Source organism: Protopterus annectens, chromosome 9.part0 (genome assembly GCF_019279795.1).
Source record: "Protopterus annectens isolate FY-2018-M chromosome 9.part0, PAN1.0, whole genome shotgun sequence".
In the NCBI taxonomy this organism is placed as follows: Eukaryota; Metazoa; Chordata; order Ceratodontiformes; family Protopteridae; genus Protopterus; species Protopterus annectens.
This window is the reverse complement of record NC_056743.1, coordinates 518,039,731-518,058,436: the sequence shown is the minus strand read 5'-3', so window position 1 is coordinate 518,058,436 and position 18,706 is coordinate 518,039,731.

Below are 18,706 nucleotides of genomic sequence, written 5' to 3'. Positions count from 1 at the left end.
CACACACACACATACGCACACCACCCTAAACATGTAAATCTCCTTGGCTATAACAACAATAAATTAGATTTTACCCAACACAGGAGGCCTGTCTGGATAAGTGACTTACTCAGAATCACAGAGTAATCAAATGGAGTTAGAAAGAAGCACACACTTCACCTTTGACTACAGAAGGCTGTTTATTAAGAGCCTTAATCCTGCACACCAGCTACTGAAGCTTCATTAACTTCTTTTTTTTTTTTTTTTTTTTATGAATGACTGAGAATTACAGTCAAGTCAATAAGGATATTGATTAAAATGTAATAGTTTTTACTGTTCAGAAAATGTATTTCCATGCAACACTTGTTCTGTTTTTTTAAGTAAATTATTGCTGTCACTTAATGCTCTGAGCTTTAAATGAATTGCTTTCTGTAGTCAAATGTATAGGATTTGAATCCTTCCACCTCAGTTTACCTCATGTATGACTTTGATCAAGTCACTAAGACAGTGATCCTGGAACATGCCCGAAAAGGGACACTTTCTCCAGTGGGTTTACCTAGTTAACCAATACATAACACAAAATGTTATTTTTAAATTTTGTACCTTTTGGGTTCTTTACCTCCCATCCATTTTATTTTTGGCTTTGTTCAGAATTCTTGAGTAAAGAAGTCGAGAATTACTTAGTTCTGTTTTTTTGTAAAATTTGTGGGTTTTGTCACATTGCTGTCACTAAAAAATAATGATAGACATGCGCCCTGTTCTCAAGCAGATATCCAAGGTATGCAGTCATACAAATAGCTGCAATTGATACGTGTGAGTGAGTGTGTGCATGTGTGTGTCTGTGTGTGGATCAGAGATCAAAGTATTACCAATGTAGTGGGTAGAATAAAGCAATAATAACTGAGATGGGGAGAAAAGCTAAAGTTGTCACTGAGAATTTGTAACTAGAGATGTTAAGAGAGAATATGAGAATACTTTTCTTATTCTGTCTATGTAGGGTAGTTGGAGCTTTGTTATTTATTTTATTTGTATTTAATTTGACATTTGTTTACCGGGAAAGTCCGACTGGGTAGGTGCCCATTTTCAGCAGAGTCCCAGGAAAAAAGCTCCAGAGACAATTAACATATTACATCGGCTTATAATGAACATTTTCACATACAGGAAAGAATATACAATCATGGATAGCACATCATTTTTTATATATTAGATGAAACATACAGTGGATATAAAAAGTGTACACACCCCAGTTAAAATGCCAGGCTTTGTGATATAAAAAAATTAGACCACAATAAATAATTTCAAAACTTTTCCCACCTTTAATGTGACCTATAACCTGTAGAATTAAACTGAAAAACAAACAAACCTGTTAGGGGAAAAAATATAAAAAATACAAAATGTACAATAAGCTGATTGCATAAGTGTGCACACCCTTAAATTAATACTTTGTTGAAGTACCTTTTGATTTAATTACAGCATTTAGTCTTCTGGGGTAGGAGTCTATCAGCGTGGCATAGTTTGACTTGGCAATATTTGCCCACCCTTCCTTGCAAAAGTGCTCCAAATCTGTCAGATTGTGAGGGTATCTCCTGTGCACAGCCCTTGATTGTCTTCTGTAATTATAACTTTTTTTGTAATTACAACTTTTAGTTTGTACTATTATGGAGCTTTACCCCCTTGGGTCTCCATTGAAAATTGGGTTCTGGCTCAGTTGGACCAACCCAGTTAACAAATCTCAAATAAATAAAATAAAAGAGGTAAGAAATGATCAGTTGTATAAAATATAATAGCAAGATAGAGGGCAATGCTGCTACAGTTACAAATAAGGAGCTATTTGATTAACCTGGTGTAGAACATGAGCAGAGCCATGTATTTTTTAGATAGTTTTTAGGAGAGAGTGTGAAAGATTTGATGAGTGTATCTGTCCTTATAGTTGTGGGCATAGTGTTCCATAGCTATGGAGTGAGAATACAGAGAACACCCTGGTAATTTAGTTGGTTTATAAAGAGTGAGATGAACTTGGTTATTTGATCACAAGGGCCATTTAGGGGAGTATTTTTGTAGTATAGAGTTTAAGGTTGAGCAGGTGGCTGGGTAATGAATGATTTTATGTGTGGTGATTAGCAGAATATATTTTAGATAGTTGCGTAGTTCTAGCCAGTTAGGTGTTTTCAGTGCAGTGCAATGGTGGGTACGGCAGTGAAAATTTTATTCTGGCTTTTTTTATTGTAACATTGTTCAAGTTTATGAGAAAGTGAGATTTGAAGATTAGCGAAGATGGGGCTCCATAAAAAAGAAAAGGCAGAAGGTAACTTTTGCAGGGGTGTATCTGGGTGTGCAGGGGCGGGTGTTTCTAGCTCTGCAGAGTAAGCCTTGTTTTTGGTGCGTTTTTTGATGACATTTTGTGTGTGTAAATCAAACTTAAGGTTGTTGTCTATGGTCATGCCTAAAAGTTTTGTACTGGTTACCACTTCAGTAGTGGCATTTCTAAAGGAGTATATTTTAAAGTTGCGTTTTTCATGAGACAGAGCTTTAGGATAGAAAAGTAAAACTTTTGTTTTCTTTGGGTTAAGCAGGAACTGGGAGTTTTGTAACGATTTTTCAGTGTCCCTGAGGGATTCTTGTGTAATTTGACTGAGGTGCATATGGTTCTTTGAAGTACATGTAAGTGTTAAGTCATAAGTGTACTGTATGAGAGAAGCATGTTGTGTGCGGGCATGAAGAGAATTTGTAAGGATATTGAAGAGGAGGGGACCAAGAACTAACCCTTGTTAGATAACAATGCTGACAGGTAGAAAAGGTAAGAGTACTGACTGCCATTTTACTGTTTGGCATGTATCAGTGAGATAACCCCCGAAGCAGTTTATAGTGTTTGGTGTTAGACCTAAGGCTGAAATTTGCACTAGTAGTTTAGTATGGATGACCATATCAAAGGCTTTTGATATGTCAAGGAATATGGCAGAGACAAGTTGACTGCTATCTCTGGCTTTGTTCAATGTAATTGCGAAAGCTGTAAGAGCTATATTTGTGCTATAGGAGGGTAGAAAAACATGCTGGGTTTGAGTTAGAAGGTTTTTGTGGCTGAGGTATTGTAGAAGTTGTTTGTGGTTGCATTTTTCTAAGATTTTAGAGAGGGGGATAGGATAGATATTGGCCTGAAATTAGTGATGTCTGTAGAAGTACCGCCTTTATGGAGGTGAATAATATGCAATTTTTTCCAGATTTTGGGGACGTAGTTTTCCTGCACTGATCTAGTTATGACTACAGATATGGGGTAATATATGCTGCTTGCTGTTATTTTAAGGAATTCACTGGGCAGATTATCTGCAGAGGCAGATCTGATTTTTAGTTTGCTTGAAGAGGTTTTTTTATATAGGCTGTAGATACTGGTTGAAGTGTAAATGGGGAGGTAATAGCTGTTTGTTGTTTGTGATCTGCAGTACTATGACCAAATTGTTTTGTAATAGATGTTACGCTGTCTACAAAGTAGGTATTAAGTTGTGTAGCAGTGTCCAGAGATGCATTGTTTGGACATGGATTAGGATTATATTGTTGCCCTGGTTACAGCATTTTCTTGATGTTTTTTTTTATTATCTGACTTGGCTTGGTAATGAATGCCGGAGGTTTTGCAGGCTTTGTTTGTTTGCCAGTTTTTTCAGACTTTCTCTCTACTTTGCATTAGTCTTCTTGTAGTGTTAGTTAACCAGGGTGCATTTCTTGTTTTTATTCTTTTATTTCTGGGAGTGCCTTTTTTAAGGTATTAAGAAATATTGAGTTAAATTTCTCAACAGTGGCATCTAGTGGGATATTTCTTAGTATATTCCAGTTTAATGAGGAGAGGATATTGTTGGATATCTGACGGTTAAAATTTGTTGGGTTACAAATAGTTTTTTATAGTTTGCTGTTCTGCAGGATTTTGTGTGTGACATTTGGTAAGACATGGAAATTGTCACCGAAGGGATTTTATAAGGTGCCAGATGAGATAAATTTAGTAGGATAAAATACTAAGGTCCAGTCTGGTATGGAATTTGAGTTTTTACTAAATTATGTTGGATTTTATATCAACTGTTTGTATCCAAAAGGATTTATGCTAAATTCAGAGGAGGTAGATATAAGGTCAAGCCAATTAATACTAACATCTCCTAGTATGAATGTTTCATGAGGGTTGGAAGCTGAGGTACAGTGTAGAATGTCTTCTAATACACTAATATTATTGCCTGGGAGAATATATGTTAATAGATGCAGATTTGTTTGTGTTATTTAGAAGTTCTCCCTTACTGAAATGTGGTATGGGGGCATTATAAGGGATTAGGGTGAGACAATCTGGGTATATTATTGCTACACCACCATCTTTCCTTTTAGTTCAGTCATTCCTAATTATGTTATAGTTTGGTGGCAATACTTCGGTGTTGTTAATATTTGGTTGTTGCCATGTTTCTGTTATGGCTAGGATACTAGGTTTTTCAACAGTTATCCAAGTATGGAGTTTTGTGATTTTATTAGAGCAATGAAAGTTAGTTGACTACTGTTAGATGGATAAGATGCTGTTTAATTTTGTTCAGTACTATCACCTTTGTTTCCTTTGGAGATGAGTTTTGTGGGCCTGGATTACAGCGAATATCGTCACTAGTTAGGAGTGACGTGTATTGGACTAGTTTTTTTAGCAGGGGATGTTATTTTTAAGTTTACTTGATGGTACACTGAGTAGTTTAAGTTTGAAATAGAGGTGCAGTGGGTCCTGATAGATGTCTGTTATTATGTTATTAACTTTAAGTGGGGTATGTTTATCTGGTAGGTACTTAGCTGGGGAGATGATATAGTGTGAGTCTGGTACCTTTGGTAATAGGTGAAGTGGCTGTGTGTGGGTCTACTTCAAAACTTTGAATTGTCATAACATTGAAACTCAAAACACTGAGACCATAACATCTAAAACCCAAAACAACGAAAACTCAGAACACTAAAACTTTGCATCATAAGACTGAAAACTACAACGCACATGTAAATAACAACCCCTCCACTTATAACAACACCAAACTAACAAACATACTTTTTTTTTACTACATTTCTGCAGGGGGGCAATCACCCCTGAACCCCCATGTGGGGGGTCTGCCCCCCACACACCTCGTAAATTTCATATACCAACTCCAAGATCACACTACAGTGGAAAAAATTTAATTTCCTAACCTCACTCTATCGCAATCACCATACAGAATGTAAATATAATGTCTAAATCACTTACCTGTATGGCCTAAAATTACTTAGAGATTGGCAAAATAAACACTTGTTCCCCTACTCACTTCTCCCAGCACTTCTCAGAACACTAATTTAACTTCCATGAAAGCAACACAGCCATATGTTTACATTCTGCATGGTGACCATGTTACGGGGGGGGGGGGTTAGGAAATTAGCGTTTTTACACTGTAGTGCGATCTTGGAGTTGGTATATTTAATTTTTGGGGGGTATGGGGGGTGCAGGGGGCTTGCCCCCCTGCAGAAACATAATAAAAAGTGTTTCTTATTTTGGTGTTGTTATAGGTGGAGGGGATGCTATTTACATGTTCGTTGTAGATTTCTATGTTATGATGCACACTTTCAGTGTTCTGAGTTTTCATTGTTATGGTCTCAGTGTTTTGAGTTTCAGTGTTATGACAATTCAATGTTTTGAAGTAGACACACACACACACACACACACACAGATACACAGACACAGACACACACACAAACTCCAAGATCACACTACATTGAGGAAAATGGTAAATTTCCCAGTCTTCACTGTAACACGATCTCCATTCAAAGGCTTTGGTGTTTCAGAAATGTGATCATATTGTCTCGCCGATATAAATTTCAAGTTTCCGAAAACTCAATCAACTGATAGGGATCTATCTATATATATATATATATATATATATATATATATATATATATATATATATCTATATATATATATATATATATATATATATATATATTTATAAATGTGTGTGTGCATATATATATTTATATATATATATATATATATATATATATAGATAGATAGATAGATATAAATGGTGTCAATGACTTGAGGTGTACCTCCCTGGACTATATATGAAGAGAGACGTGATGCAGCTCTCACACTGTGTGTCTAAGGCAGGTATGATCCTGGCATTGAGCAGCATTCCAACTTCTCTAAGGATGATATGACATTATGCAAAAAGAATAACTGACTTCAATAACTGGCTTAGTTTTTGGTGTCATTCAAAGGGGGTCCAATATTTGTCAGCCTGGGAGGATATGATTGACAGACCACACTACTTCATCAGGGATGGCCTGCACCTGTCATCTCTAAAGTTTTGATTATTGGAAAAGTCATTGTCCACCCCCCATAATGGATTTTTTGGCAATGCCAGCCTGATAAACCTACCACCATAATGAAACAAGGAAAGAAAAATATAAAGGTATTAATGATTACTGCTAGGAGCCTAAACAAGAAATTCCACTCTCTACAAATCTTTCTGTCACCCTGGAAGACATCGACAGCTGTGTAGTAACTAAGACATGGTTTAAAATAACGGAGAACACTCCAGCTGTGAGACCAGCTACTACTACTCAAGAGAGGAAAAAAGGTGGATGTGTCTCAATCTACATCCAGAAGAGGCTGACATCAAGCATGCTAAAGTAGCACGATGTACTAGGGCTTTGTCATGTCCAAATAACCATCATACATGTTCAGTACCACATATTAGCTAGCTATAGAATTTCCTGTGATGTACTAGGGCTTTGTCATGTCCAAATAACCATCATACATGTTCAGTACCACATATTAGCTAGCTTTAGAATTTCCTGTGATATACTAGGGCTTTGTCATGTCCAAATAAGCATCATAAATCTTCAGTACCACATATTAGCTGGCTATAGAATTTCCTGTGATGTACTAGGGCTTTGTCATGTCCAAATAACCATCATACATGTTCAGTACCACCTATTAGCTAGCTATAGAATTTCCTGTGATGTACTAGGTCTTTGTCATGTCCAAATAACCATCATACATGTTCAGTACCACATATCTGCTAGCTATAGAATTTCCTGTGATATACTAGGGCTTTGTCATGTCCAAATAACCATCATACATGTTCAGTACCACCTATTAGCTAGCTATAGAATTTCCTGTGATGTACTAGGGCTTTGTCATGTCCAAATAACCATCATACATGTTCAGTACCACATATTAGCTAGCTATAGAATTTCCTGTGATGTACTAGGGATTTGTCATGTCCAAATAACTGTCATACATGTTCAGTACCACATATTAGCTAGCTATAGAATTTCTTGTGATGTACTAGGGCTTTGTCATGTCCAAATAACCATCATACATGTTGAGTACCACATATTTGCTAGCTATACAATTTCCTGTGATTTACTAGGGCTTTGTCATGTCCAAATAACCATCAAACATGTTCAGTAGCACATATTAGCTAGCTATAGAATTTCCTTTGATGTACTAGGGCTTTGTCATGTCTAAATAACCATCATACATGTTCAGTACCACTTATTAGCTAGCTATAGAATTTCCTGTGATATACTATGGCTTTGTCATGTCCAAATAACCATCATACATGTTCAGTAACACCTATTAGCTAGCTATAAAATTTCCTGTGATGTACTAGGGCTTTGTCATGTCCAAATAACCATCATACATGTTCAGTACCACATATTAGCTAGCTATAGAATTTCCTGTGATATACTAGGGCTTTGTCATGTCCAAATAACCATCATAAATGTTCACTACCACATATTAGCTAGCTATAGAATTTCCTATGATATACTAGGGCTTTGTCATGTCCAAATAACAATCATAAATGTTCAGTACCACATTTTAGCTAACTACAGAATTTCCTGTGATGTACTAGGGCTTTGTCATGTCCAAATAACCATCATACAAGTTCAGTACCATATATTAGCAAGCTATAGAATTTCCTGTGATGTACTAGGGCTTTGTCATGCCCAAATAACCATCATACATGTTCAGTACCACATATTAGCTAGCTATAGAATTTCCTGTGATGTACTAGGGCTTTGTCATGTCCAAATAACCATCATACATGTTCAGTACCACATATTAGCTAGCTTTAGAATTTCCTGTGATATACTAGGGCTTTGTCATGTCCAAATAAGCATCATAAATCTTCAGTACCACATATTAGCTGGCTATAGAATTTCCTGTGATGTACTAGGGTTTTGTCATGTCCAAATAAACATCATACATGTTCAGTATGACATATTAGCTAGCTATCGAATTTCCTGTGATGTAGTAGGGCTTTGTCATGTCCAAATAACCACCATACATGTTCAGTACCACATATTAACTAGCTATAGAATTTCCTGTGATATACTAGGGCTTTGTCATGTCCAAATAACCATCATACATGTTCAGTACCTCATATTAGCTAGCTACAGAATTTCCTGTGATGTACTAGGGCTTTGTCATGTCCAAATAACCATCATACATGTTCAGTACTACATATTAGCTAGCTACAGAATTTCCTGTGATGTACTAGGGCTTTGTCATGTCCAAATAACCATCATACATGTTCGGTACCACATTTTAGCTAGCTATAGAATTTCCTGTGATGTACTAGGGCTTTGTCATGTCCAAATAACTGTCATACATGTTCAGTACCACATATTAGCTAGCTATAGAATTTCTTGTGATGTACTAGGGCTTTGTCATGTCCAAATAACCATCATACATGTTCAGTACCACATATCTGCTAGCTATAGAATTTCCTGTGATTTACTAGGGCTTTGTCATGTCCAAATAACCATCAAACATGTTCAGTAGCACATATTAGCTAGCTATAGAATTTCATGTGATGTACTAGGGCTTTGTCATGTCCAAATAACCATCATACATGTTCAGTACCACCTATTAGCTAGCTATAGCATTTCCTGTGATACACTAGGGCTTTGTCATGTCCAAATAACCATCATACATGTTTAGTACTACATATTAGCTAGCTATAGAATTTCCTATGATATACTAGGGCTTTGTCATGTCCAAATAACCATCATACATGTTCAGTACCACATATTAGCTAGCTATAGAATTTCCAGTGATATACTAGGGCTTTGTCATGTCCAAATAACCATCATACATGTTCAGTACCACATATTAGCTAGCTATAGAATTTCCTGTGATATACTAGGGCTTTGACATGTCCAAATAACCATCATAAATGTTCAGTACCACATATTAGCTAGCTATAGAATTTCCTATGATATACTAGGGCTTTGTCATGTCCAAATAACCATCATAAATGTTCAGTACCACATATTAGCTAGCTATAGAATTTCCTGTGATATACTAAGGCTTTGTCGGGTCCAAATAACCATCATACATGTTCAATATCACATATTAGCTAGCTATAGAATTTCCTGTGATACACTAGGGCTTTGTCATGTCCAAATAACCATCATACATGTTTAGTACTACATATTAGCTAGCTATAGAATTTCCTATGATATACTAGGGCTTTGTCATGCCCAAATAACCATCATACATGTTCAGTACCACATATTAGCTAGCTATAGAATTTGCTGTGATGTACTAGGGCTTTGTCATGTCCAAATAACCGTCATAAATGTTTAGTGCCACATATTAGCTAGCTATAGAATTTCCTCTGATATACCAGGGCGTTGTCATGTCCAAATAACCATCATAAATGTTCAGTATCACATATTAGCTAGCTATAGAATTTCCTGTGATATACTAGGTCTTTGTCGTGTCCAAATAACCATCATAAATGTTCAATACCACATATTAACTAGCTATAGAATTTCCTGTATGACACAAGAAAGCTACAGTGCCTGTCTACAGGAACTAGAATCACTCAGTATTAAACCCAATACCATTTTTCTAGGTAATCTAAACTATATAACTATAGATTGGAAATCTACATCACCACTAATGCACAAGTACACAACGTCCTGGACTTTATTAATACAAATGCCCTAGAACAATTAGTTAGAGTATCCACTAGGGGGAAATAACACCTTGGATGTTGTCATTACTAATACTGGTGCATCTTGTACCATCCCTTGCATTTCTTCATCACTTGTTTGATTGGATCATACAGCATTGTCATTCAAAATAAAACTGAAATCAGAGATGCCCTCCACCCAAGGTAACTTTAGAAATTTCTTTAAGCGAAACTATCTACTTCTATGTGCTAAAGTAGCAAGTTTCACATCCCCTCCAAATCCATATAACTCCAGTGAATACACAGAAATGTACACCACCACACTATACCAGCATGTTAATGGGTGCATGTGTGCATCTGTACCCAATGGGAACAAGTGCAGGACAAACCTCAGAGAAAAAAATCATGGTGGAACCACAATATCAACAAGCTTTGTAATAAAATGAAAATAATTTTGACCAAAAATAAGAAGAGTAATTCCCAGAATGTCAGAGCCCTTGTCACTGAAATAAACAAACAAGTCAGGAGCTTAATAAAAATCACAAAAGCCAAGTTTGAGGCTAAAATAACTACCCGAGCCAAAGACAATCACAAGGCATTTTTTTAGTTATGTTTGTAATCTCAAAAGCACAATACAACAATGCACTAAGATGATAGTGAACAATGTTACCTACACTAAGGCTGAAGATATAGCAAATCTACTGGCTGATAAATTTAGCTGTAACTTTACCCACCTCTCTTCCCTTTGTCTGTCCTTCCAGATACATCTGAAACAGTATTGCTGCCATATATCATACAGGACCACGTCCGAAAAGTGAAATCAAAAGCTGAAAACACTGCATCACTGAGTCCTGACAATATCTCTAGATGCATCTTAAATAGCATGATTTAGTCACAGCCCTAAATACACCGTTCAATCCTTGCCTCCATAAAGGTTTTGTACCAAGTGAATGGAGAACAGCTCTGCATAAGGGAAACCGTTCACAGACCCAGGCAATGACAGATCCATATATCTGACGAGTCTCATATGCAAAGCCCTGGAAAGACTTATTATGAAATTAATCAGTGATGACATAGGGAAACTCCGAACACTGGACCAGTCTCAGTTTGGATTCACCAAGGGTAGGACATTCCTTCTCAACCTTGTGCATTTTTTTGAAAAGGTCACCAAAGGAATGGATGAATTAAAATGGTACATACCTTATACTTTGACCTGGCCAAAGTGATTGACACAATCCCCAATTCAAGCATAGAAAAAAAAAGCTAAATAAACTGGGAATAAACCCTTATGTCACCTACTGGATTGCCAGCTGGCTCACATATAGGACGCAGATAATCAAAATAGAAGTTACCCCCACAAAGAGATCTATTATCAGGGGAGTAGCCCAGGCGTTTGTGCTGGGATCTCTCCTGTTAGCCATCTACATTTATGAAGTAAAAGCCAATACCAAAGGGCTCTGGCTGACTAAGTTTGCAGATAACTGCACGCTAGAAGCAGTCAATGAATCTGCAAATTTCTTAGCCATCATTAGGGGTTACATATAATTATTAACCACGGGATGGGTAAGACCAATCTTTAACCAAATGGTATAGATTATTTCAATTTGAAAAGGGGAAACTGTCTAGGCTTAAAATTTCTTGCTAGGGCAGCTAGCCTAGTACTTACCTATGAACCTACATATATATATATATATATATATATATATATATATATATCTATATATATATATATCTATATATATATATATATATATATATATATATATACATATATATATATCTATATATATATATATATATATATATATATATACACACACACACACACACACACACACACACACACACACACACACACACCTTGAAATAAAAAGTTATTAAATCTCAAACATTTCGTAATGTCATCATTTTTGCCTCATTTTCTTAATTTCTTAATTTATTTTTTCTTTTGAAGCTACAAAAATGTTGAAGCCAGTTATTGTTTTTATTAGGAGCACAGCTGATACACCTTTCCAAAGGGGAGGTTATTTAAGGCTTTTAGAATATAAAAACAAGTAATCTCCGTGGTATCGCCGAAGTCTCAAAACAACCCACTAAAGTGTAGTGGGTCCAAAAACAAAACAGTGTAAGAAACTTCTCTGTGTGAAAGATTTTCAGTCCATATATTTCTAGTTAATCACTGTATATTAATCACAACTGGAGTCTGTGTACTTAATAAAGGATTTTCGACTGGAAACAAACTGCCTGCCTTGCTTGGATTACTTTTGAATACTTCGTAATGCTGTACAATTATATATATTTTCTATTATTACTTTTTGTTTTGTTTTGACTTAAGTTTACATTTGCTACTTCTACTACTATTGTCTGATCTTATTAATATACAGTGATTAACTAGAAATATATGGACTGAAACTCTTCAACACAGAGAAGTTTCTTACACTGTTTAGAATATAAAAACACTGACAATGGACACAATATTATCTGAAAGTTGCTCTCACAGCTATAACCATCTCAGCCAACAGCAGTTTCTTAACAACATGCCTAAACTGCATATCATCACTGTTCCACTGAATGTTAAGTACCTTCTTTATTTAAATAATCACCAATTTAGCTACCCCCCCAAAGGGCAATATATCTAGTGGACAAAAATAAAACAAGGCAATGATAAAGTCTTATTCAAAAGCAATTTATAGTAGGTGATTTCTAGTGGAAAGACAAGAGATAAGGGCTAGATGGATACATTTAAATAAAAGGAATCCATATAAACTCAAGACTGCAGGATAGAAAAGTACTTATGAAATGAATGTGCAAAACAGAAGTAGAGGTTTACATTGATGAATGTAATGAAAAATACAGACTACTACTTCAAACAATATGTTCACAATCAGATGTCCAGCCCATGATAACAGATTACTTACAATTACTTCCTCCTATAACCTATGACCTTTGCAATTCCATAGGAGAAGCTGTGACAAACAAATATCTAACCGCCAGAAGGAAAATAGTGTGCTATATAACTACCCCAACTAACTGGCATAATCTGTCAACAATTCTTAGACAATAAATGGCCCACCCCACTTATCAAGCATAAACAAAACATCTTGAGGACACTTAACTGTAAGTGCTTTAGGAATTTGTGTTAGCAATCTCAGGTTAGACAGACACATGAACAGTCTACCTGACTATACATACCTTACACAACTTGAATACCACTGGTGACCAATCTCATGGAAACTAATATACTATCATAAATACTGTTCAATTTTAAATAGGTTGCCAACACCTACATTACAAATATGAATTTGCTATTTTATGCGTATTTTCCAATTAGCATTCCCACCTTTATTTAGCTGATTTACAGGCTTTGTCTTTCTATATATATATATATATATATATATATATATATATATATATATATATATATATACATACATGGCATCTTAATGCACTTTTTCACAAGGAACAGGAATTCAATATTATATCTAATATATGTTATAATTCATCTGTCACTTCTGAAAGCTCTGCAATCTATTAGTATATTGTGAAAGATTTTTTTATTTATATGTCTATTTCCAACCTCCCCACCCAAGATTTATCAAATTACTTTATCAGGGGCATTGTTTACTTCGATTTATACAGTCCCTTCATGACAATACTACATTATATTGAAATGGCCCTGTATATGAAATAACTTTCTGTATAGGCTCTATTGCCTGTATGTGTTACTGGCTTGCATTTTATTATTTCATTTATGCATATTTATTTATTTAATTTTGTAGTTCTGCTCTGATATCTGTATGTGCAGTCACTTTACAAATTCATAATTTGTTTACAGTGCTCTGGTCTTATTGTCTACTGAGGAACACAGACTCATTAGTTATAGGATATGAAAGACTCTATCTTCCATATTGTAACAGATTCAATATTAGATGAATTACATATATAATAAGGTAATTGTTCCATAACATTGCCATGTTTTAATTAGTGATACTGATAAACGCTGGGTCTTGGAAATTCTTTATAGAAACTTCTGCTAATATGCCTTTTTAGTGAGATTACCATTACTGCTTTCCATATTTAACAAAATTTGTAATACTGGATCTTGAAACCCTCTATAAGCAAAAATCAGTTTCCGTCTACTATATCTATATATATATTTCATTAAATACATATTAGAAGGAAACTGATTTTTACTGTTTCATATATACATTTACATATCTACATTTATCCATATAACTTAAGTCTCTAATTAACGTCCATTTTTGTAGATTTCCTTTGGACTCTCAGGACAGTACGAATTACCAGTTGTATATACACAGACGATATTATTTTACTCAGTTAAAGGTCTACAAAAATATGATTTTACAGGAAAAAATGAAGCAGTTTTCACCCCTAGTAGACACATTCTCGAACATATATCCTATATATTTCATTACTCTATTACTGACTGTAGACACATGCTTAGTAAACAGAGAAGGTAAAAGAAATGAACATACCTACATCTTTACATTCATTTACTACTTTTAAGGGACACAAGTTTAAGTGCACATCTTGCCTTACAATACAATTTCTAAAATGTGTTACGTTACATGTATACACACAGAAGCTAATCCTAATAATTTTTGCCCAATCAGTTGTTTGCTTTATATAATTAATTATATGAACAATATCAGTGGCAGTCTACATTACAAACCCAATCTTGCAATAATCAGCATATTTTGAAATGCAAAAATTATGTTTGGTATTGATTCAAATCAATAGATTGTACAATACTGGGCTCCGTAGAGAACCCTTTAGTACACCTTGTATTCAGATTGTGTACCTTGAATACTGGCATGCTGGATTGTATCGTACAACCAAGCTATGACAAATTTTAATAGACTCCTATAAATGGTTTTATGTGGTAATATAGCAAAGGTTTTAGCAAATCTAAATAAATCACTCCTGGTGTTAATCCAAGTTCTAAACATCATCTCAAAAGGGTTCTTGTTACAGCCGACAACAAGTAAATAAATAAGGAAATAAAATTAAATAAACTCTCACACTCAAAAAAGGGACTTTCTTGTCCACAGCAGGACTTCCAGTCTTAGGCACTTCTCTGCCTTCTTCCTCTATGTAAACTTCATGGAGACACTGGGTAATTCATTGTCTTATACATCACAGTCTACTTCCTGAAGTGGTATTGGCCATGAAATAGCTCTATATGAAGTTGATGCCTATTAATTGCCATGAGAGAATTTGTCTGTCTACTACAGTCTCCTTGAAACACAAACACAGGTTTTCAGTCAGACTTTTATTCCTTCTAACAACCACCCCCAGTTTCAGTCACCACTGGATGGGCTGTAGGCCTGAGACAGCCAATATGCATTCAGGTGACCTCTACCAAGATGAAGGTAGTTCCTAACATTAAAATCTATAGGGCTGAGACCCATTTGATAAGCCTGGGGGTACGGTCAATTTGCCAGTAGAACCACTACAGTGGGGTATTTTAGGGTAATGAGATCTTGTTTGATGGTAAGGCACTATGAATAGCAAAACAGTATTTTTTAGCAAATGGGATGCTTGTTCTAATCTAAAACTTGTGAAAACTTTTGGAAAAGATTATTCTAATTCCTACCTCAGTTTATTCTGCTTGCAAGTTCACAAACACCACTCTTACCTTCTAAAGGGATTCTGCTGGCTTCTGTTGAACAACAAAGCCATGCTGTTCCTCAGTACCCTCATTTTCACAATTCCCAAACAGGGTCATTGCCCTTCCCTCAGAACAAAACCCCAGCTCAGACAACAAGGCCACTCTTTAAGAGACAATAGATTTTCCTTTATTAGGCCTCACTCCAAAACCTCAATGGGTGAGAGAGCATTCTCAAACTTAAGCCACTCCATTTGGAACAACCTCTTACAAGATATTAGACAGACACAAAGATTCTTAGTATTGAAGTCCAAACACAGGGAACATCTTTTAAATGAGGCAGCCTGCAACTGCTTTAAAGACGATGACTAATCTATTACCACACAAATCTAAACAGAAGCAATTGCACAACATGATTTTCCACAGCTGCAGAAACTTTCTCCCCATCTTTCAAACTATAATGATGTTTGTACTTCCACTTATGCACAGTATTCTATGTCTGCTGATGTCTTCATCTCATATAAATTGCTGAAGCCTCCATCTGTTTATAAATTGTATTCTTATATGGGCAGCCACTAATCATACCTCTCAACTGTACAGATTTTCTCAGAATGTCCAGATATTTGCCTCTTATTTTTGGTATGTTTCTCATAAAATCGTGGCTTCCTGGCAAGTCATTGGCAAATTATTAAGGAGTGGAATCAGAAAATAATGACAGACATTTAAGAATCAGACTTTGTATCCTTCAAAAAATTTATGCTAATGCACACCCTGTCATCCTATCAATTTTCTACGTTTGTAAGATTGATATTTAAAAATTGTCCCTATTTTTGAGCCTTTGCCCCCCCCATTATCTATGGCTTTGTTCAGAGTTCTTGCATTAAGAGGTTGAGAGGTATGCACTCAGTTAACTTTTTGGCTTCCATGTTGCATTTTACTACCTTGCCACCATTGTACCATTTGCACACAGTTTGGCTTTGTCCATAGTTCTTGTTCTTAGATGTTGAGAGGTATGCACTCAGTTAACCTTTTGGCTTCCATGTTGCATTTTACTACCCTGCCTTCATTGTACCATTTGCACACAGCTTGGCTTTGTCCAGAGTTCTTGCTCTTAGACGTTGAGAGGTATGCACTCAGTTAACATTTTGGCTTCCATGTTGCATTTTACTAAACTGCCACCATTGTACCATTTGCTCACAGCTTCATAAGGAGACTCAGTGTCTGAGAAGCTCAATTGTATATGCTAAGAACATCAAAATGTATATTTCATTCATATCTCTCCACTTCTTAGCACAAGAAATCTGGACAAAACCAAAAATAACAGATGGACAAATGTCCAAAAATAAGGACAATATTTAAATATTGCTCTTATTAACTTAAAAAGTTGTCAGAATAACAGGTTTTGCATTAACATGCATTTTCTGAATGGTATAATGTCTGAAACTCAAATGCCTGTCATTATTTACTGACTTCAGCCCTCGAAGATTTGCCAGAAAACCACAAATTCATTGTAGAACAGGCCAAAAATACAAGACAAAAATCTGAACATTCTGCAAAAATCTGGGCAGGTGAGCGGTCTGATTTCATTGGATGTGTATGCTCAGGAAAAATGTGTATATGCATATGTGTATTTTAAGTTCAATCAAATGTAAACTGTATTAGATGTGTACTATCAGAAATTCATTTGTATATGCCTTACTACTTTGTTATGCAGATATTAGCCTAATAATGTTTAATAACTTAACTGTCACTGATTTCACTTTGCCTTATGCCCAGGTCATGACTGAAAAGGGTCTGCTGACCATCTCACATCGCTGGTTAGCAAACTGTAATGTAAAGGATTATGATCGGTTCTCAGATTGTAATTAAGTAATTATCAGTTTAAGACATGGATGCTGGGAAATTCAACTCAAGAGTGCATAGAGATTTATTTACTCCATGTACTGCCAGAAGTTGGAGTGTCTTACTGGCTTTGAAAGCCAGTAAATCACTAAACAAGAGCTATCACATACGTAGTAATTGAATATAATGGAAAGAAAAAAGTCAGGGACAGTTTTTAAAAACTGTCCTAATTTAAATAAGTTATTTACAGACTGACATCAGACACTTCTGTAAGTACATGAGGAAAGCTATTCGGGAGTGGTTGTGATTATAGGAACTTCCCTTCTGTGTTACCCAACTTTAATAGCAGTTAGGGCGGTGTGTAATAATTGTCACACACCTCTGAAAGTGCTGTTATGGTCAGGTCTCACACATTAGAAGTGTATTACAGGTTTAGCTGTTTTTCAGATTTTTTTTTTAAGCATAATCAGGGTATTCCATGCATTATGAACAAACACACACCACCTGATAGACATGGTTGGAAAAATCTGCAGCTAATACAATTGGTTTTAAACATGACATATCTTTTAGCAGCTTAAAGGCTTGTTTTCCTTCAACTATTCAGCTACCTTTCAAGGATAACTTTCCTTTGGTCAGAACAGTCAGCAGGCATGCAATAGTAGTGAAGTTAAGAACAAATTTATAATCATAGTTTTTCAGGCCTAGTAAGACATTAAATTAGCTGATGTGGATCAGTTTTGAAGTGCTTCAACTTTCTTGGCTGTGGATTTTTCAGCCCTTGGCTTATTATAAGGTCCAAATATTCTGCCATGCCAACTTTGCACTTAGCTGGCACAGCAGTCTGTCCAGGTGGGAGCAGGGAATCAAGAACTACCCTCAGTTTACTGACATGGTTTTCTGGAGCTTCAGAGGACATTACTACTTTGTGTAGGCTATGGTATACTTTGTATATAGTCCAAGAGTTGTGTCCATCATCTTCTCAAATATTGCAGATGATCTGTGGAGGCAAAATGTCAGATTATGCAGTGAAAAAACATATATCATATATAGGAAACATCATTTTTCATACCTTCTGAGGAAGGAAAATTTACCTTTAACCTTTGATTAGGTCAAGACTTTGCAGAAACATAGCCTTGCCTAACTTCTGAACCAGTTCACCCACTTGGGGCAGGGAAGAGAAATCAAACTTAGATATGTTTTTTAAATTCTGAAAAATCTTATGAACCCATTGGGTTTGGGGACCAGTGTAATAGGAATAATTTACTCACTTATATGGATTCTTCTATGATCCTTAGCTTAA